Source organism: Giraffa tippelskirchi, chromosome 4, assembly GCF_054371585.1.
Source record: "Giraffa tippelskirchi isolate mGirTip1 chromosome 4, T2T-mGirTip1v1.2.pri, whole genome shotgun sequence".
NCBI lineage: Eukaryota > Metazoa > Chordata > Mammalia > Artiodactyla > Giraffidae > Giraffa > Giraffa tippelskirchi.
Genome location: NC_137278.1, coordinates 27,053,437 through 27,075,922, shown reverse-complemented (window position 1 = coordinate 27,075,922; position 22,486 = coordinate 27,053,437). Strand labels below are relative to the sequence as shown.

At 38.6% G+C, this 22,486-nt stretch overlaps 1 protein-coding gene across 29 annotated transcripts in view; it reads left to right on the top strand.

Annotated features, from left to right (window-relative positions):
- The first annotated feature begins 240 nt into the window (after window positions 1-240).
- The window catches only part of PUM2 (pumilio RNA binding family member 2), a 99,632-nt gene continuing 77,386 nt past the window's right edge, over window positions 241-22,486 (top strand). For 18 of the 29 annotated variants that reach the window (XM_081593653.1, XM_081593646.1, XM_081593645.1 and 15 more), the window contains exon 1: window positions 1,156-1,405. The gene's annotated coding sequence lies outside the window, so the exon portion shown is untranslated. Of the gene's footprint in view, window positions 1,061-1,155; window positions 1,406-22,486 lie in introns of those variants that run through there. The other 11 variants (XM_081593642.1, XM_081593640.1, XM_081593631.1 and 8 more) reach the window with 4 other exon arrangements.

The following is a 22,486-nucleotide window of genomic DNA, read 5'->3' as shown; positions in this document are numbered from 1 at the left end:
TCTTGCTGTCTTTTTTACATTCAGGAGAGACTGGCTCCTTACAGAGCCCTCCCCCTCAAAGCTCTGAGTTGGCACCTTTGTGTCTCACTGGCTTTAAATGGATGACACACCCATTGCAGAAACAGTTACTATTGAGATGGAATTATTGTGACTGGATTAACAATGTTTCTTCAACTTCATTGTGTAGAGGAATTGCCTGGGAATCTTGTTAAAATGCACTTTGATTCACTAAGTTCTGGAGTGGGGCCAAGATTCTGCATTTTTAATAAGCTTCCAGATGATTAAAATGTCTGTCAGGCATCACCGTCAGTGACACGTACAATGACCACCTTAAATATCAAGCACACCTGATATTTACAGCAGCTGAGGCTGAACAAAGGAAGGCTAATAAAAGAGCCTGCTACAAAAATCCAGACGTGGGAAGCAGCCGCGAGAGAGAATCCCTGGCCTAGCAGGACACCCGGGTTTCCTTTGTGTTTACCGGGCCAAGCACAGAGGTTAGAGGGGTGGGGGGCAGCCCCCCGCATAAGTCCACTTAAGGGGTTCACTCTTCCACACTTGTGTCCCTGCGCCCCCCCCACCCCCACCGTCTTCCATCGGGGTGAGGATAAAGGTGAAACCTAAAGGCCTGGATTACTGGTCCGGGTCTTGTGGGCGCCTGCACCCCGAAAGACGAAGTGAGAGGGCTACACCGCGGTGGGGAGGGCGCTGACACCCTCACAGGCAGTCGGGGTGTGTGGGGGAGAACAATGAACTACAGGACAGGAAGCGCAAGGCCAGCGAGTTCGGAAGACTAGGCCCCACGAGGGAAGACAGACACGAAAGCAGCGTTCGAAAACACCACGCCTGCGCCGCCCGAACCCGGCGCGCGCTCCCGCCCGGCGCCTCAGCGGAGCTCTAAACATGCCGCGAGCTCGCAAGGTGAGGGCGGGGACGCAGACGCTGGAGGCACGGCCGAAACGCGCGAGCGCGGAGAGCGTGCGCACGCGCAGAGCTGCTGCCGGCGGGCGCCTGGAGCGCGGGAGAAGCGTTGGGAGCCACTGAGTGGAGCGGCACCTCGGTGAGCACTACCCTCCCCCCGCCCCCGCCCCCGCCGCCCTCCCTTCCCTTTTTTCCCGGAGTGCTTTGCGCGCGCCCGGTGGGCGGGGGGGAGGGGAGGGGAGGGGAGGGGAGGCGGCGGTGGCAGCCATGTTGTTGTGAGTCTCTGTGTCTCACCCTCGGTACTTCGGTGGTTCGGAGGAGGGGGAGGAGAAGGAGGAGGTGGGGTGGGGGGGAGGGAGGTAGGTGGAGAAAGAAGATCTTGCCGCCACCGAAGGCGGAGGAGGGGGAGGACGGCCAAGAGCGACGCCGCCGTGTGCCCAACGGTCGGTGTCCCCGGCTGAGGCAGCGCGGCCGCAGCAGTCCCGTAAGTCAGTCGCGCTTGCACCCCTCTCCCAGTGCTCTGGCGCCGCGGGGCGGCTCCCCGGGCTTTGTGTGGCGGTCTCGGCTGGGGGCAACCCGCTGGCGGGAGGGCGGACGGGGCCGGCGGGCAGCCCCGGACGGCCGCGGCCTGGGGCCCGCTCGCACAATGCGGGGGGAGGAGGGGTGCCGGAAGGGGGTGTGCTCCCGGCGTGTGTGTGTGTGGGGGGGTGCTCACGGCTTTCCCGCTTCCTTTCCTCCCCGCGTCTGAGCCTCGCGGAGGTTGCGGGGGGCCCTTCCGGCTCTTTTTTGGTCCCGGCGCGCTTGGGGTTAGAGATCGAGCTGTCCGCCGGCCCAGCCCTTAAAGGCTCGGAACTTGCGGGGGGAGAGAGGCCGGGTGGATCTCGAGAAGCATACGAGTTGGAAGTGGGCTCAGAGGAAGGAGCGGGTTTATGAAAACAAGTGTGGGGATGAATGCTTGAGGTCCCGAGCGTGTCCAGGAAAAGCTTCCGGTAGACAGGTGTAGGGACGAAAGAGACGGCGGCTTGGGTTTGTTGTGTTAGGTGCCATTGGTGAGGAGTGTTGTGTTTTTGTTAACTGGAACCGATTTCGAGACTCAGGGAAGTGTGTAAAAATTAAAATCAAAGAAGACATGTGTGAATCGGACTTCACACATTTTAGCCATCCTTTTGTATCTGAACTGGGCCAAGTTTGGGGAACATGTTAAAATTTTTTTTGCTCAAACACACGTGTAAAAGTTAGTGTTAACTTCCGAGACCACAGCTAGGGAAAACCAACTTTTCCTGGCTTTTCATTCTGACACATTTAAACATTTGAATGGGATGGGAATTGCGGAGTTAATCATGTATAATAAGACAACCGTGTTAAAATCTGGACTTAGTACTTTGTGAGATTTTTAGCTTAAAAATTGGTGACAGACTTAGGGGCAAAGGTTTTTTTTGGGAGCGGGGGGAAGCTTAGAAAAAAGCATTTAAATGTTTGAGAGAAATGTAGTACTTGGAAAGGTTTATCAAGAAAATTTTAATAAAGGGTGTTACCGAAGAATTTCGGAGGACTTGAAGACTTGTTTACTGCTTAGATTCGTGTTTAATAGGTGACTCTTCACCATGTGACCTGGAGCACTGGAGGATGATTTAAGGATTTCTGGCTAGGAATCCGGTTAAAAACACAAACATAAATAGTTTTAATTGGCTAAGTTTCTGTTCTTAGTTTTTCAATACCCTGCTTTAAAATAAATGATTTGCTTTATCTGCACAGTCGTCCTAAATAATTGCTGGCATTTCCCTTATTTCAAGCATGTCTTTTAAAAGTCCAATTTCTGGTGACATTGAGTTGTTTAGAATTGTCTTTTGTTGTCCTGGAGGGAGGGTTTTGTATGAAATAAGCCATATTAAAAAAAAAAAATTTCAGAATCATGGTTCTTCAGGTTTTAAAGTTCATTTTTGTTATTTGCATAATAACTCATCTTCAAGTTACATTTGTAATTAAATATCTTCAAACAATTTAAACTTTAATTTCAATACATAATTTTCTTGAGTTTAAAGTTCTCTAAGATGTTTGATATTAATAAAATTTCAGCTTTTTGAAGTCTAAATACTGCCATATTTAAATTGGTCATACAAGGTTGTCACTTTAATAGGTCAACTTTTTTAGGCATTACAAATATATAATAAGCCAAATAAGCAGTCTTAACACAGACACTAATATTAGGATTTTGTTTCTCTTAAACCTTCCATACTTGTTTATAAATCTTTCCGGTGTTGAAAGATAATTTATCTTCCTGTGTAGTTACTTCCTGTGTAGGTACTATCCAATTTAGCAGAAGTCATTACTTTCAGAGATTAAGGCCAGGTGTGACATCCAAAGCCAATCTTCTCTGTGACTACACTGCCTCTTTTTTATTGATACTGATCGGATCTTCATAGTTGTAAGTGGAGGTTGGTTCTGTCTCCTGGACTCAAGTTCTTTGTACTTTGTAATTCAGCGACCTTTGAATTTGTTGGGTTTCTAATACAGGAAAATACTCTTATCTTTTCATGTTTTTAAAACTTGTGGATACATACTTGAAATATCTGAATGGTTGTACCTCATGGCTTTGTTCAGCTTGCATTCACAGTTTGAGGCCATTTTACTGAGAGGTATGATTAAGATAATAATTGTACCTGTAACAGTGTAAATTGGCTTGTTATATACTAGATTTTTTGCTGTTTTTAAGAAAGCATAAAAATAGTCTGACTTGCTCCTCTTGTCCCACCTTCTCACTCTTCCTTTTGATGAGTTTGTAAGAAGGAACTGATCAAGTGTGGCTCAGCCCCTTTCCTCTTTCTCTTTGGGAGCCTGCCCCTTGCAGAAGGCACTTTGTTTCTTTCTGAGGCCAGTGATAGACTCTGTCCCTTTCTGGAGGAGGACTGTGGTTGTCCAGTGCTACCTGTGACTGGGTTAGGATAATTATGGAGTGTAGTTGTTGGGACGCTGTCTTGGTCTAGGTTTTAGATTTTGCTTTTCAGAAATAAAGGAGCTATTTGGATTACCATTAGTCTTAACTCCTATGTCTCTCACTCCTGAATTCTGATGTGGCAGGGAAAAGGTTTCTTCAAACCCTATTATTTAGAAACTAATACTTAAATAGTGATTTTTATATTTAGCAATATAGATAGAAGACACTTTTATTTAAAAGTTGTTGCTTTTGAAAAAGTAAGTGAATTTACAGAGAAATAATATTTTCACACTTTAATTCCAGTGAAGTGCTGTATAGAATTATTACATAGGTAGGTGCATGATACATGCTGCTGCTTCTCAGATTTTCACATAGCAATGTGCTTAGAGACATATCACAGATTTTCACTTCTTATTCTCTTACCATTATCTTGTGAAGAGATAAAAGATTTTACAGTACTGGAAAACATCCAGATTGTGTCCACCTTACATACCTATTCCAGAATTTTACCATAGCTGCCAGATACAAAAGTGGTTAAGAAGTGTGAAGGGAAAAGGGATAGTTAGGGTGTCAGAACACTTTAACTGGAAATGGGACAGAAAAAAAAAAACGCCGTCATTTTCACCTAGCTAGGATGATATGTGTATTTGGATCACAAAATTCTGCTTCCTGGAAGAGTTCTGGTGAAATTGACTATAAAGTGATAGTACAGAACCATCTACTCAGTGCCTGCCTAGGAGAATAAAATCTGTAGCTGACTTCCAGAGTACGTAAAAAATAGTGTGAGAAGGGGTTGGGTTTTTTTTTTTAAGTCCCCCCCCCAAAAAAAAGTATGTGAGACTTAATTTTAGAGATGTCTTTGTGATTTCTGTTTGTGGGACATTTTATGTCAAAGAGTAACAAGTTCTGAATCTCTTAAGTGGTGATCTCTGATTTTAGGCCCTGTTTCTGAAAGGCTTACTAGGGAACCAGTGGGAGATAGTCTTTAACTGTATAAAATGGTTTTCTTCATTCTGACATTAAAAGAAAGTAAATGAATAGCTTCCCGGGTGGCTCAGTGGTTTAAAAAAAAAAAAAATCTGCCTACCAATGCAGAAGACATGGGTTCGATTCCTGTGTGGGGAAGATCCCTTGGAGAAGGAAATGGCAACCCACTCCAGTATTCTTGCCTAGAGAATTCCAGGGACAGAGAGGAGCCTAGTGGGCTACAGTCCATGAGGTTGCAAAGAGTTGGACACGACTGAGAGACTAAGACACACAGTATTTTATTAGCACTTTTAGCGTGATTAAATGAAAAAACATTACACTTTCCATGGCAAAACCTGAGTCATTTAAAACTTCAGCATAACCAAAATTAAGATTTGAAATGTAGAGAATTTAGAAATTCAGGTTTTCCTACGATGTTTTCTTGGACCACCTTGCAATAGAAATATAATTGATTGCTTTTCATCCAATTTGTGCATGCTCAGTCTTCATTTAAACTCTAAATTATGTGGTGCCTATACAAGCGAAAATAGGAGTACTCAAAGATAAATCGTTCGCTAATTTTTATCCTAAGTCTGGTTAATACTCATGGAGTATTAGTTGCCATTCAGTCCATTTGTTACTCTGGATATTCTAAGTTGTATCATTCCATCAAGCTAGAGTATCAGAAACTTGCATTCATTTTTTGAGGTTTACAGGCCTGTCATGTGCCACAGTGTTTAGATGTTGGTGGGGCAGTGGTCTCTGTTCTTACTGTTTTACTGCAACTATAAGGTTATGTTTATAGTGGAGAGGAAGTTGATAAAACTCATGTTTACACAGTGCAGTACACCAAGTGCCACCCTAGGTGGTGTTGCAAAAGTGCTGTGGACTCAGGTGGGTAGACACTGCAGGGGGTCAGGAAAAGCTTTCCAGAAGAGGTAAAGTGGACTGTAAAAAGACTTAGAAATGTTAATTTAGTCAAGAGATGGGTGAAATGGCATTTAGCCAGAGGGTATGTATAGTGACCCAGATAGGGAGAATGGCAGAGCTAGAACGGGAGGTAGGGAGGAGAATTGAAAAGGTTTGATTGCAGATATAGATAGAGACCCACTGGATTTAAGGGCCATTTTAAATTTGAATAATTCTACGAAGACTTTGGAGATAATATCTTGGAAAGATTTAGACCATTGTCCAGGAACCCTTAACATAATCACTGTGAATCGCTTTCCCTGGATTGTGTTAAAGGAGTTAGACACATGACTTTCCTTGAAGGATTGACTAAAAAATGAGATCATGAAACCTTGCATCTGCTAAGCAAGTCGTTGAGTATATTTTCTATTACAACTCTGAGTTCTCTATAATACTGTACATAAGAATTTTCTTTTAAAGCTTAGTGTTAGAAATAAGGTTATCTCTTAAAAAAAAAAAAAGGAAATAAGGTTGTCTCCAAGGAATTGGATACTGAGAGTTTCATTGTATAATATACTGTGTCCCCCCATCTTTATGACTTTAGAAGTTAAACTTGAGTTTACTTACTATTTTTGTTATTTAATATTTGCTTAGGTATTTTCCTAAGATTAGTTTTTGTTGTGTACATTTCCTATGAGTCACTTGGTGTATCTTCCAAAATTTTTTATTTTGTATAGAGTGAATTTCATTCAGATTATACTCAAGATTATTTCTACCACAGGCACTTTTTTTGGTACATACCTTCATAGTCCTTGAAACTAACATACTATTTGGTTTCTCTTTTCAGACACTGCAGTGTAGGTGTTTTTGAGTTTTGTTGTTTTCTAAGTGAGAGCTTAGGTTTTTTGTTTTGTTTTGTTTTGTTTTAATTCTGTATCTTTAGGAAATTGGTATGGTCATCTCAATTTAAAGTCATTGGGAAGCAGATCACCAGTTCAAGGCTTGTTCTTGAATATTTGAGGAACCTGTTAAAAAATCACATTCATACTCATCACCTAAAAGATTTCCTTATATTCAAAAATTTGCATTGCTTGTATTTTTCTTACACTATTCATGATAGTCATAATAAACTAAACATTTCAAAAACTTAACTGTCACAGGTTATGACGTTTCCTAGAGAAAAGTTAAGAAAATTGAAATAGATAACTCATTCATTTTTCTTTTTTTTTTGGACTAGACTAGAATGACTGCTTCTCAAAATATCATCTTTTGTGTTAACATGTTTACTAGAAAGTTACAGTCATACTAGGTTAAAGTGAAGCAGATTTATTTATTTATGCGTGTGTACATGCCACACTTCAGGGCTTGTAGAATCTTAGTTCCCCAACCAGGGATGAAACCTAGGCCCTCATCAGATGAAGTGTGGAGTTCTAACCATTGGACTGCTAGGGGATTCCCAGTTAAGCAGCAGTTTTAATTGTGGGACATCGCAGAGCCTTTACTATGCTAATAACGCAGAGAATGGATTCCAGAATGACCATGTGCTAAGCTTGCAAAAGAACAAATGGGTGCTGGGGAGCAGTGTGTCCTAAGTGTATTGGACAAGGAACCTCTTATTTTAAAGAATGCTGTGCGTTGGTGATTAAGAAATACACTTTGGAAAATTTTTGTCTGAAGAAGAAAATCTTTTAAAAGTTGCACTAAAATCTGCTGCTTAAAATGGTTTTTGCTTTTTCCAGTTGTCTCATACCACGAATTCAAATGATTTCCTTTAATTCTCTGTTACAACCTAATTAAGATTTTTTGAGTTATTTCCCCTTGGTGCTATGTTGCTTCTAATTGATAACGTGTAACAATTGAAAATTTCTAGATCACCATTGGAGACAAGTCTTCATTTGTTGGGCATTCAACCTAGTAGTAAAATGAACTGAAAATAGCACAAGATTGCTTGTACTCTGTTTTGTGATAAAGTTTATAAACTGTAATAGATTTAAACTGTATTAATATGGAACCTTTTTTAAAAAAAACAATTTATTTCGCTAGCAAGCCTTAGAACACAGAAATACAAAAGCATGAAGCCAGCAGTACCCAATCTCCTACCAAACTTGGGTGTTTATTTTTTCATACTCCACACAAACATACACATTGCCTCTCTTTTGTTAAACAAAACTTGGATCAGATTACACACTTCTGGCAACTTGGTGTTTTTATTTAATATCATGGATATTTTATTGTATTAGTACATGTAACTTTAATTTTAATAACCTGTAATAGTGCATGACTTTTTATTTTTGCTAAGCCATTTTTTTTTTGTTTAGGTTCTATTTTTGAACTACTGCAAGCAAATGTTGCAATAAATACCATTATTCAGTTCATCCTTTTATGTTGTTTGTGTAAGTTAAATTACCAGAAGAGAAATAACTGTCAAAGATTATATATTGATTCTCAAACAGAAAAAAAAATATGTTCACTCATTATGATGAGTTAATAGACTAGAGAGGACTTATATTGCAGTTTTACATGGTATCTGGTCTCCACAATAACCTTATGAGGGAAACGTTGTTACTCTCAGTTGCAGATGGGGAAACAGAGTTAAGTGCTTTGAGTTCATTTAGCTGCTGCTGCTGCTGCTGCTGCTAAGTTGCTTCAGTCGTGTCCGACTCTGTGCGACCTCATAGACAGCAGCCCACCCGGCTCCGCCGTCCCTGGGATTCTCCAGGCAAGAATACTGGAGTGGGTTGCCATTTCCTTCTCCAGTGCATGAAAGGGAAAAGTGAAAGTGAAGTCGCTCAGTCATGTCCGACTCTTAGCGACTCCATGGACTGTAGCCTACCAGGCTCCTCCGTTCATGGGGTTTTCCAGGCAAGAGTACTGGAGTGGGGTGCCATTGCCTTCTCCGTCATTTAGCTACTTAGAGGCAAACATGGTACCATCTTCTAGATCTTTTAGTTCTGGTTTCTGTTTCTGTTATGCCATGATGAATGATACAAAACTTTTTAGTTGGAAAATCATTAGGGTCCTTGTGAATTAAACCCTTATATACAGGTGGTATGGTATGTATAAGGGTCTCAACCCTATCTGCGAAGGGAAGCATTACTTGGAGAGCGGAAGGAAAGAAAGAAAGTGAAGTTGCTCAGTTGTGTCCGACTCTCTGTGACCCTGTGGACTGTAGCCTACCAGGCTCTTCCATCCACGGGATTCTCCAGGCAAGAATACTGGAGTGGGTTGCCATTTCCTTCTCCAGGGGATCTTCCCAACCCAGGGATCGAACCCCAGTCTCGCGCATTGCAGGCAGACGCTTTACCCTCTGAGCCACCAAGGAAGCCCCCCCAAATCTATGCCTTTCTCCCTTCTAGGACTAATTCAAATAAATCTTAGATAGGTGGGATGTGTTTGTAGTTTTCAAACTTTCTATCTAGATTCTCATGCACTATGAGGATTTGATAACCAGTGACCTTAACATTAAGATCCGCATATCCCTGAGGGGTACCTGAAGAATTTTCAAAATGTTAGCACGTTTAGTTTTCTGAGGGTCAGTTAACCAGTCCTCGCTGTATGTACTGAAAAAAGCACATCTTTGATCCATCCCAGATCTTAATGTAGTGTATTTTACCCCAGGTGGGCTTCTCTGGTGGCTCAGATGGTAAAGAATCTGCCTACAGTGCAGGAGACCTGGGTTCGATCCATGGGTTGGGAAGATTCCCCTGGAGAAGGGAATAGCAGCCCACTCCAGTATTCTTGCTTGAAGAATCCCATGGACAGAGGAGTCTGGCGGGCTACAGTCCATGGGATCGCAAAGAGTGGGACACAAGTGAATGATTAACACCCCAGGTAATTAAGCCTTTGAGACTCCAAACTTAGAGGTAGCTTCCTGTAGTGATTAACCTTATTGATTCACATTGATGATAGAATGAGATAATAGCCTAAAACTGGAGTGTTTTGGTTTTCTTTGGGAATTTCTGAATTAGATCAATGATAGTCTTGAGTGGTAGAAGTAATTGTGAATTTTTTTAAGCCAATTCCCCTCTTCTTCCCTCACCTTTTGTCAAAGAATACTTACAAAGCAAAGAACAATACTGTGAAATGTTTTGAAAGCTAGAAATATGTAAATCAGACTGCAAAATATGTTGAATTTAAATGTATGGATTTTTTTTTTGCTCCATTTTTTGGAACATTTTGGATGAGTATATTGAAGAATTAGGGTAAAAAAATAAGTGCTAACCACAAGTGCAATTCCTTTAAGTCAGATGATAGAATATTTAGATCTACAAATTGGGTTTCCTTTTTTTTTTAAACCCAAAATGTCATGAAGGTGTGTCTAGAGGTAGTTGCTATAGTAGGTATGGTTATACATGTAAATTGCTTCATATCGTCTTTAAAACCCTTAGAAGTTTACAGATAAGCGGTGGGATTGAACTTGGGCCCCAGAGCAGTGAAAGCACCAAGTCGTAACCATTGATTTTTAAGGGAATTCTGGAGAATATTTTCCTTTTAAGTGATGCTTAATTTACTGAAAAGATGTTTTTCTGTTATGTTTCTTTATAACTCATGATACATCTTTCATGTATAGATGTATGTATATTTGAGTTCTACCGTATAAAACCATTGATTTCCAAGCTAACTTGCCTAGTGATTTTTAACATGTATATATTTTAAACATTTTTAAAATATAAGTATTCAAAGAGTATAGAACTATAAAATAAAAATCATGCATATCTCTTTCCTGACATGACCACTATTAGCGGTTGTATCACTATTTTCCATGTATACATACGTATGGGTGTGTCCTGCTTTTACAGAAGTGGAAACTGGTTTTTACCTTGCCTTTCCACTTAATAGTCTAAAATTTTTTCCATGTATGCATAAATATACCCATCTCATGCTTTTAATGGGTATATAGTTGATAATTTTATCCTTTTCTTTCCCTCATTATTACAGTATTTAGTATCCTTTTGGTCTCCTCCCCCATGACTGTTAACATTTCACAGAACACTGGCACAACTAGAACAGTAGGCAAAATTGTGGTGCATAATTCTGATGAGGTTTTAAATTCTCATGGATAAGGTGATATTAATACATTGAAAAATACAAATTAAATGTAAGGAGAATTGAGAAAAAGATTATTTGGAGGAAGTTTTAACAGAGAAAGTGGCATTTGAGCCAAAAAAATCCAAAGGGATTTGTAGGATTTGCACATGAAAAGATAAAATGACAGAGCTGTCCAGGGGACTGGAATAGTTGAACAAAAGGAAAGTTGGGGAAGAGAGTGATGGTTTATGCTTGGTTGGTGTGGAAAATAGCATGGAGCTTTTGGAGTCTTCATATTATTGAATCCTCTGCCATTTTAGTAGCTTTGTCTACTAGGATAGGGGAAGTTGAGCACAGTTTTCTTGTTTGTAATTAGGAATACAGTACCTACTTTGCTGGATTGTAGTGAGAATTAAATATAACATGCCTACTGTGATCACTGGCATAAAATCAAGTGCTCAGTAAATTCTGTTTTCTCTTTAAGGGATGGTGTCTGATAGAAATTAGTCGAGAGAGGTTTATGCTCATTTGGAAATAGTTCTTTGTTGTTGTTGTTTTTAATTTCATATACTACTTGTCAAAACTACGGTTGAGGAAATAGGTGATGTTAGGTTTAAACAACAACTTGGATCATAAGTCAGTTAACCTTGTAGAGAGTAACCCCCTTAACAAGCTGCAGTTGATAAATGTTTTGTTTCAAGGTGTGTGGGAGGGTGTCCAAAACTTGCCTATCCCTCAGAGCCCAGCTTAAATACTTCACAAGGCTTTAAATGCTTCACAAGGCTGCTTGTCATATTGTTATCTTGTTAAACTTACTATGGAAATTTTCAAACTCAAGTAGAATAGTATAGTATACCTTGGAGTACTAGATATCCATGTTCAACATTGTGTGAAATCTTTATACCTATATTTTACTTTTTTAAAGTATTTCAAAGCAAATCCCAGACAATAGCCAGTTCAAGCATTAATTCTCATGCTTATGAGAACTTGGTAAAAAATACAATCTTACTATTATTACTGCTAACAAAATTCCTTAATATCATCTAATACCCATTCTATATCTAGGTTTCCCTGATTTTCTCAGAAGTCTTTTTTATAGTTGGTTTGTTAGAATCAGGATTCAAGCAAGGTTTATACAATATATTTGACTTTTAAGCCTGTAGTTTATATAATAGTCTTTCCTCTCCCCTCCTCATGACAAAATTTCATATATAGTGAAATGAGGTGAATTTTTTCTTTTTTCCATATTCTGGATTGGGCAGTTGCGTCCTTGTGTTATCTGTTGATTTTGTGTGTTCTCTTTCTCGTATTTCTAATATCAGTATTTAGATCTACCAGCTTTCTTAGATTGATGTTTACTGATTTACTTTTTTTAAAAAAGCAGTTTTTTTCATTGATGGTGGTGCTGTTTCTTATTACATGTATCATGAGGCGTATAAATACTTGTTCCACTTTCAGAATGATGGCATATTAAATTACATATAAAAATGTTAGCTTAGAAATACTGCTTTTTGAGGGGGCTCATTTAATGATATACATTGGACATTTCACATGTATCTTGGACTGATTAGAACCACTTTGAGTTATCTAATAGTTATCTTCATTTTCCATCTAAGTTATTTGACCTACTGCTCTCAGGTATATGTAAAAGCATCAAAAACTAGCATTGAGGTTTTTTTAGTGTGTAGATTTTCTCTGAGCAGTATTCTGTTTTTCAAAAAGAAATTTCAATAATCATTGTTTTATTTCTTAACCAATTGAGAGAATGCCTTGTAATATAAGAGACTTTGTAAGGACTATATATAGTGATTCTCCTTTGGGAGAATTCTAAGGAAAAAATACCTCACCTCACAGCTGCAAGTATGTAAGTATGTATTTATCCCCATTATGTCTCCTTGAGAGTATATCTGAGATTGTGCCTCAAAGAGCTAAAAGTATTCTTGCACATAAATATTTGGTAAATTTTTATTTAATGTCTTAATGCTTGTGCTGGAACAATCTTAATTTCTAATCTTAGAAGATTTAACCTAGGGTCTTTGAAGATTTCTAGTTTCTGGGAGTCTGTATATTGATAGCACATTTTTTGGGCCAGGTTTTATTCAGAACGTAAAATTTGACTTTTCCTTAGTATTGTTGAATCAGTTATACAGTATTGTTCTTAATGGTAGTAAAACAAGTATGTCATTCTCCCATGAAGTACATGGACAAATGAGTAGCACATATCAAAAAAAAATTGTGGCTCTTGGCTCAACCACCACCTAAGTGACTTGTTCAACACCACTAGAAAAGTGTGTGGTTCAGTTTGTTCCCCCAGATAAATAACAAATGACTAGATGTTGATGGTGATTTATAGAGACTTCACATGTTAAGTTGATGAAAGCTAATAGTCTACCAGGAATACGCAGACCTGGATTTAGTTTACCTTTGTCATATGGATAAGAAGAGGCATTGCTAAACAAATTAATTTTGTTGGAAATTTTGCAAAAGTGATTTCCTGTGTTGAAGAGACTAAGGTATTCTTAAGGACTTTAGTACCTGTTTTCAATGCTCAGAAGCTCAGTCCTGTCCGACTCTTTGCAACCCCATCAACGGTATAGCCCACCAGGCTCCTCTGTCCATGGGATTCTCCAGGCAAGAATACTGGAGTGGGCTGCCATTTCTTTCTCCCCTGTTTTCAGTGGATACTACTAATTAATGCTCAATGATTATGTTTGTTAAAATCAGTCCAAGGAGTTTGACTATTACAGGAATATTTTATAAGCAGCTTAAGTTACTCTTTGTGTATATTGACTTATGTCAATCAATTAAGTTTTCATGTACTTTGTTCTTGTAGTTGATTCTTGAGGTAGCAACAGCCTCTCTGTATTAGAGGACTAATTTGAAGAAGTAGTGCCATGGGAAGTTGCCCTCATTTTATGTTGGGAAATGTTTTCAGTTGTACATAAAGTCTGAGGAAGAGCCTTGTTCATGTCTGTTAAAATGAGCATTGTGTGTAAATGAAGGCATGTATAAACAGTCACTATCCAGACATCAGATGATTTCATGATCTGAATTTTGGGCTTCCCAGGTGGCGCTTTATTTTTTGGGCTCCAAAATCACTGCAGATGGTGACTGCAGCCATGAAATTAAAAGACACTTGCTCCTTGGAAGGAAAGTTATGACCAACCTAGACAGCATATTAAAAAGCAGAGACATTACTTTGCCAACAAAGGTCCATCTAGTCAAAGCTATGGTTTTCCAGTAGTCACATATGGATGTGAGAGTTGGACTATAAAGAAAGCTGAGCAGAGAGGAATTGATGCTTTTGAACTGTGGTGTTGGAGAAGACTCTTGAGAGTCCCTTGGACTGCAAGGAGAACCAGCCAGTCCATCCTAAAGGAAATCAGTCCTGAATATTTATTGGAATGACTGATGTGGAAGCTGAAACTCCAATACTTTGGCCACCTGATGTGAAGAAGTAACTCATTGGAAAAGACCCTGATGCTGGGAAAGATTGAAGGCGGGAGGAGAAGAGGACGACAGAGGATGAGATGGTTGGATGGCATCACCAACTCAATGGACATGAGTTTGAGTAAACTCCAGTAGTTGGTGATGGGCAGAGAGGCCTGGCATGCTGCAGTCCATGGGGTCACAAAGAGTCAGACATGACTGAGCAACTGAACTGAACTGAGGTGGTGCTAGTGGTAGAGAACCCGCCTGCCAATGCAGGAGACAGAAGAGATGTGGGTTAGATACCTGGGTCAGGAAGATCCCTTGGAGAAGGGCATGGCAGCCCACTCCTGTATTGTTGCCTGGAGAATCACATGGACAGAGGAGCCTGGCGGGCTGTAGTCGTTCCGGTCACACAGAGTCAGAAATGACTGAAGCAATTTAGCATGCATGCGTGATCTGAATTTACATTTCCTAAAATGATTTTTTCATTCAATATATATTGAGCATTTTGGTGGCTAAGACAGTTCGTCACCCCTTTAACTCCAGAGTTTAATAATTACTATGGCTTTAAAATAGAACTAATTATAATGCTGTGAAAATGTGATAAGTATTACATGCTGGTGCTTTAATACCTTTTATTGTAGCTCTAAATCGTTTTTGCCCCCCAACCTATTTTTTATGGTGTGCTCAGTCACTCAGTTGTATCTGACTCTTTGTGACCCTATGTACTGTAGCCCACCAGGTTCTCCTATTTGTGGAGTTTTCCGGGCAGGGATACTGGAGTGGGTTGCCATTTCCTATTCCAGTTTTTTATGGTAGGCATATGGTAAGGAATTGGATCAGATGTTCCCTGAGAAAATAATGTATATTCTTGGTTCATTATACAGGCTATTTGTAAACTTTGGATTATGCATTAGTACATATGAAAACTCAAAAAACTTAACCAAGTTGTTGTTTGTGGTACTTTATCTGTTTTTCTTACATAATTAGTAATAATGCTTTCTACAGAAAATTTAGCTAAAACTGTTCACTTTTAAAACCTAATAAGACACTCTTTTGTGACAATTGTGTTAAAGACTCATAACCTCAAACACTATAACTTTTTAGTTCAAATTTACCTCGAGATTATACCGGGTCTTGGCCGTAGATAAGTTTCTATTACGTATTTTCTGTATTAGCAAATTGTAATTGTTTAAGGAAATAAGCTTCATGGCTTAATAATGCAAGCCAAAAAAAATTGAAAACAGACTTTACACCCCCAAGCAGTATAGTGTATACCATAATTTTTGGATACATTTTCCTGAAGGGAACATAGTTCAGTGTTACTTAACTGAGAGCCTGCTACTCCATTGCTTGTTGAAAGAAAGGGGTTGTTTGCTTTCTCCCTTACATCTAACTATGCAGGGGAGAGTTGTTACATTATATCCAGATTGTTTTCCCTTGCCCTCAGTTGATTCCAGCAGACATAGCAGTTTGACATAACAGTTTGGTGTTTTGCAAAGATTTTAGTCCTTCTTAGTGGCATATGTGTGACCCACTGCTCCTGCAGCTTCATTTTAATATGGAGTTTATTGCAGAAGAATTGAAACAGTGTTTATTTTCTTTCTATCCCATTATTTTGTCCACTTTCTCATCCATTCTCTTTCTCATGATTGAAATAAATAACACCCTAAACTGAAAAGCTGAGCTTTAGTCTTGTTTTGTGGGTTTTGTTTTAAAGTCTTCCCTGTAACCTACCCTCGTTATTGAAAGGAAATGGTAACACCACCTACGTTTAAATGTAATCTGAAATCCTTATTCATTATTAAAAAATGTGCACTGGGATAGTATAAATGAAAAGGTTGAAAACAAAGCTCTGATGCTTAACTTTGGGTTTGCTCTGATTTGAGAGTGGATTATCTGCATTTGATGTTTTATGGAGCAATCAAGAGTAAATGCAGTAGAGCCTAGGTCAGCAAAGTTTGGCCTATAGGTCAGATCTGGCCCACCACCTGTTTTTGTTTGAACTGCTCTCTAGGATTGGCTTTTAGAATTTTTAATTGTTGAGGGGAAAAAAAACCCAAAGAAATAAGATTTTGTGACACATCAAAAAATATGGTATTCAGACTTCATGGTTCATAAATAAAGTTTTATTAGGACACATCCCTGCTCATTCATTTTCTAATTGTCCATGGCTGCTTTTGTGCTACAAATGCATACTTGAGAAGCTGAGGGACCATATGACCTGTAAAGCCTAAAATGTATATATACTGGCCGTCAGTTTCTTTACAGAAAAAGTTAGTTGACCTCTGCACTAGGGCATGATTCACCACAAAAGTATGTGGATCCATAGAACTAAGAGACATCTCTCAGTGTAGAGTCTCTAATTTATGACCTCATCTGTTTGGACCACAGATGAAAACTTAGAAGTAAGTAAAAAGGGGACTTCAGTAAAGTTCTGATGCTTTTACTTCTGAGAAGATGTCTCTTCCTATTTTTCCTTTTTAATAAAAATCTTCTCTCATTTGTATATTGTACAGGTTTATTATAATAAAAATAGATGGAACAAATTGGTGTGCTCTGATCACTTAAGGACTGTACAGATTTTGATATATTTCCTTTTGTTCTTTCTTAATATTGCTATTATTAATGTAAGCATTTCCTTACCAACTCAAATATTGTTAATAGCTATGCAATACTTATTTATACATGTGTTATATCACTTACTGTGAGACAGTTATGCAGTTTATACTTTCAGGATCTGTAAGCAACGCTACTACAAACATTCTTCTACATAAAACTTTTATATTTAGGTTTTATTCTTCGGATTGATTTTCAAAGTAAGGGAGACTGGTTCAGGAAATGAGAACTTATATATATGATACCAAATTGCTTTCCTAAGAAAGGATTGAAACTTTAGAATGTGTGTTTGTGTTTGTTAGAGGTAGTTTCCTTATTAGAGCTTGTTGACTCTTTAAAATCTGCCATAGTTATCTGAGGCTACAGTTTACTGCAGATTAAAGGCAACCTAATTAGAAAGATCAGAAGTAATATGTTCCAAGTCAAATAGTATTGAACCTGAAAACAAGGCAGGAGGCTGAAATACTAACAGAAGCCATCCTACCAGAGACACAAACATTGAGCACCCTGAGAGTTTCAGAAAGTATCAGTTCTTTCTAGAATAGTATGTAATGATGCTTTTAATAATAACAACTAGTTACTTGTTGAGCACTATTTATCAATCACTCACAAAACACTTGGATACATTTGATCTTCACAACAGATAAGATTTAGAGGTTAGGCAGAATTTAAGACTCAAAACTCTGTATTCTGAAAGGATCATAAGAGACTACTACCAACAGCTATATGCCAATAAAATGGACAACTTGGAAGAAATGGACAAATTCTTAGAAAAGTATAACTTTCCAAAACTGAACCAGGAAGAAATAGAAGATCTTAACAGACCCATCACAAGCACGGAAATCGAAACTGTAATCAGAAATCTTCCAGCAAACAAAAGCCCAGGACCAGACGGCTTCACAGCGGAATTCTACCAAAAATTTAGAGAAGAGCTAACACCTATCTTACTCAAACTCTTCCAGAAAATTGCAGAAGATGGTAAACTTCCAAACTCATTCTATGAGGCCACCGTCACCCTAATTCCAAAACCAGACAAAGATGCCACAAAAAAAGAAAACTACAGGCCAATATCACTGATGAACATAGATGAAAAAATCCTTAATAAAATTCTAGCAAACAGAAGCCAACATCATATTAAAAAGATCATACATCATGACCAAGTGGGCTTTATCCCAGGAATACAAGGTTTCTTCAACATCTGCAAATCAATCAATGTAATACACCACGTTAACAAATTGAAAGATAAAAACCATATGATTATCTCAATAGATGCAGAAAAAGCCTTTGACAAAATTCAACATCCATTTATGATAAAAACCCTCCAGAAAGCAGGAGTAGAAGGAACATACCTCAACATAATAAAAGCTATATATGACAAACCCACAGCAAACATTATCCTCAATGGTGAAAAATTGAAAGCATTTCCCCTAAAGTCAGGAACAAGGCAAGGATGCCCACTTTCACCACTACTATTCAACATAGTTTTGGAAGTTTTGGCCACAGCAATCAGAGCGGAAAAAGAAATAAAAGGAATACAGATAGGAAAAGAAGAAGTAAAACTCTCACTGTTTGCAGATGACATGATCTTCTACATAGAAAATCCTAAAGATTCTACCAGAAAATTACTAGAGCTAATCAATGAATATAGTAAAGTTGCAGGATATAAAATTAACACACAGAAATCCCTTGCATTCCTATACTCCAATAATGAGAAAACAGAGAAATTAAGGAAACAGTACCATTCACCATTGCAACAAAAAGAATAAAATACTTAGGAATATATCTACCTAAAGAAGCAAAAGACATATATAGAAAACTATAAAACACTGATGAAAGAAATCAAAGAGGACACAAACAGATGGAGAAATATACCGTGTTCATGGATTGGAAGAATTAATATAGTGAAAATGAGTATACTACCCAAAGCAATCTATAGATTCAATGCAATCCCTATCAAGCTACCAATGGTATTTTTCACAGAACTAGAACAAATCATTTCACAATTTGTATGGAAATATAAGAAACCTCGAATAGCCAAAGCAATCTTGAGAAAGAAGAATGGAACTGGAGGAATCAACCTGCCTGACTTCAGGCTCTACTACAAAGCCACAGTCATCAAGACAGTATGGTACTGACACAAAGACAGAAATATAGATCAATGGAACAAAATAGAAAGCCCCAGAGATAAACCCATGCACCTATGGACACCTTATCTTCGACAAAGGAGGCAAGAATATACAATGGAGAAAAGACAATCTCCTTAACAAGTGGTGCTGGGAAAACTGGTCAACCACTTGTAAAAGAATGAAACTAGAACACTTCCTAACACCATACACAAAAATAAACTCAAAATGGATTAAAGATCTAAAGGTAAGACCAGAAACAATAAAACTCCTAGAGGAAAACATAGGCAAAACACTCTCCGACATAAATCACAGCAGGATCCTCCATGACCCACCTCCCAGAATATCGGAAATAAAAGCAAAAATAAACAAATGGGACCTAATTAAAATTAAAAGCTTTTGCACAACAAAGGAAACTATAAGCAAGGGGAAAAGACAGCCTTCAGAATGGGAGAAAATAATAGCAAATGAAGCAACAGACAAACAATTAATCTCAAAAATATACAAGCAACTCCTGCAGCTGAATTCCAGAAAAATAAACGACCCAATCAAAAAATGGGCCAAAGAACTAAACAGACATTTCTGCAAAGAAGACATACAGATGGCTAACAAACACATGAAAAGATGCTCAACATCACTCATTATTAGAGAAATGCAAATCAAAACCACAATGAGGTATCATTTCACACCAGTCAGAATGGCTGCTATCCAAAAGTCTACAAGCAATAAATGCTGGAGAGGGTGTGGAGAAAAGGGAACCCTCTTACACTGTTGGTGGGAATGCAAACTAGTACAGCCACTATGGAGAACAGTGTGGAGATTCCTTAAAAAACTGGGAATAGAACTGCCATATGACCCAGCAGTCCCACTGCTGGTCATACACACCGAGGAAACCAGAATTGAAAGAGACGCGTGTACCCCAGTGTTCATCGCAGCACTGTTTACAATAGCCAGGACATGGAAGCAACCTAGATGTCCATCAGCAGACGAATGGATAAGGAAGCTGTGGTACATATACACAATGGAATATTACTCAGCCATTAAAAAAATGCATTTGAGTCGGTTCTATTGAGATGGATGAAACTGGAGCCCATTATACAGAGTGAAGTAAGCCAGAAAGAAAAACACCAATACAGTATACTAATGCATATATATGGAATTTGAAAGATGGTAACGATAACCCTATATGTGAGACAGAATAAGAGACACAGATGCATAGAACAGTCTTATGGACTCTGAGGGAGAAGGTGAGGGTGGGATGTTCTGGGAGAATAGCATTGAAACATGTATATTATCATATGTGAAACAGAACACCATTCCATGTTCGATGCATGAGACAAATGCTCAGGGCTGGGGCAATGGGATGACCCAGAGGGATGGGGTGGGGAGGGAGGTGGGAAGGGGGTCCAGGAAGGGAACACATGTGGACCCATGGCTGATTCATGTCAATGTATGGCAAAAACCACTACAATATTGTAAAGTAATTAGCCCCCAACTAAAATAAATAAATTTATTTAAAACAAAAAACAAAAAACTCTGTATTCTGAATCTAAATCACATATTATTTGTACTGTACCACATCATCTTAGGAGCGTCCCTGGTGGCTCAGTGGTAAAGAATCTGCCTGCAGTGCAGGAGCCTCAGGAGACAGGGTTTGATCACTGGGTCAGGAAGATACCCTGAAGAAGGAAATGGCAACCTACTCCAGTATTCTTGCCTGGAGAATCCCACGGACAGAGGAGCCTGGTGGGCTACAGTCCATGGGGTTGCAGAGTTAGACACAACTGAAGCCACTTAGCATGCACGCACATTATCTTATATGTAAAATTCATTCATAATGCTTTCTTTAGGATTGCAGAATAACGAACCCATTTTTATAACTATTTCCATCCTAAGTAACAAGAATCTAACATTTTTTGGCCCTTGTGGAATAATTAATCTTAATAAGGACAGTCTGTTCTCAGAGAATACCGATAAGTAAGATGTCACAAAGAAAATTTTTTTTTTTAATACCTGTAATTGGTATGATCTTTGTGTATTGAGCCCAGACTTCAGGGCTTAATATCATTTAATGTATGTTCATAAATTGAATTATGAAGTCAGAGTTATATGGCTGCATTGTCAAATTGGTAGGATTTAAATGGAAGCATTTCTAAGAAATTAGAACACCTCTTTTAGGTGATTGAATACTTGATTCCTGATAGTATGTTAGCAGTATTCTGAAGCTTTCAGATGATTGGCCATTAGGTTTGGGAAACAGTTAATGCTTGGAAGAAATTGAGGCTGTAATGGGATGGGAGATCTGTAAATACAGGGTCTGTAAGATACGTGGTATAGGAGAAAGTAAAATCACAAATGTAAAAAAGATTATAAAGGACACTGAGTTTAGAGCTGTATGGAGATCTTAAGAAGCACTTGCAAAAAATAAAATGGACCCTGCCCCAATTTAGGAAATTTTAAAGAAACTATGGAAGTCAAAGATGGTTTGAGCAGACCATACTAGACATTAGAGTGAATTGTTCACGGTAAGATGTAGAACTTTGATTGCATGACTGAGAAGTGTAGGACACATTTGATCCAAGATTCCCTTTATTATCAGATAATTGGGGTCCCTCCAAAATATATTTATGAATGTACAGTTGTTCATCAGTATCTGCAGGGCATTGTCCCAGGGGCCTCCCCAGTCCAATACCAACATCTGAAGATGCTCAAGCTCCTTATGCAAAGTGGTGTGGTATTTGCATATAATCTGTGCACACTAGGGTGTACTTTAAATCATCTCTAGATTACTTATAATATCTATTACAATGTCAATGTTATGTAAATAGGTGCCAGCCCTCAGGAAATTTGATTTTGGGAACTCGCTGGAATTTTTTTTCATACTTTTGATCCCTGGTTGGTGAAACATGCAGATGTGGATGGATATTGAGGGCCAACTTAGATATTGGGTGATAAAAGAGTGTTTTGATATCGAACTTTTGTTTTAAATCCATGTCATGATGGTATGGCTAGAGATATTTATTTATTATAGTTAGGTATTGGATGTGCGTGTAAATAGTTCATCTAACTATTATGTTATCAAACCCATAATGAAATTTTTGCTTTAAGTGGGGATATATATTTTGAAGAAATAAAGAGGAAAAAAAATAGTCCTTTGTACTTATGCACATACTTAGCATTTCTGGTACTCTTCCTTCCTGATGATCTGAATTTCCATCTGATATCCTTTCCCTTTAGCTTAAGAGTTTTTAAAGGGTTTTCTGAGGTGGAAATCTGTTTAGCAGTTTTTTTTCTTTTTTATCTATAAATGTCTTTTAGCCTTTATTCTTAAAGGATATTTTCACCAGATTGAAATTCTAGGTTAGCATTTTTTCTTCTTTCAGCCCTCAAGTCTGATCCTTTTTATTCTGTTTCCCGTTGCTTCTAGTGTGAAGTCAGTGGTCATTCATCATTTTTCCCCTTTTTGTAATTTTTTTCTCTGTCTGCCTTCAGGATTTTCTCTTTGTTCATCACTTTTCAGTGCATAGGGGTGGGGTTTTGTTTTTGTTTTTCC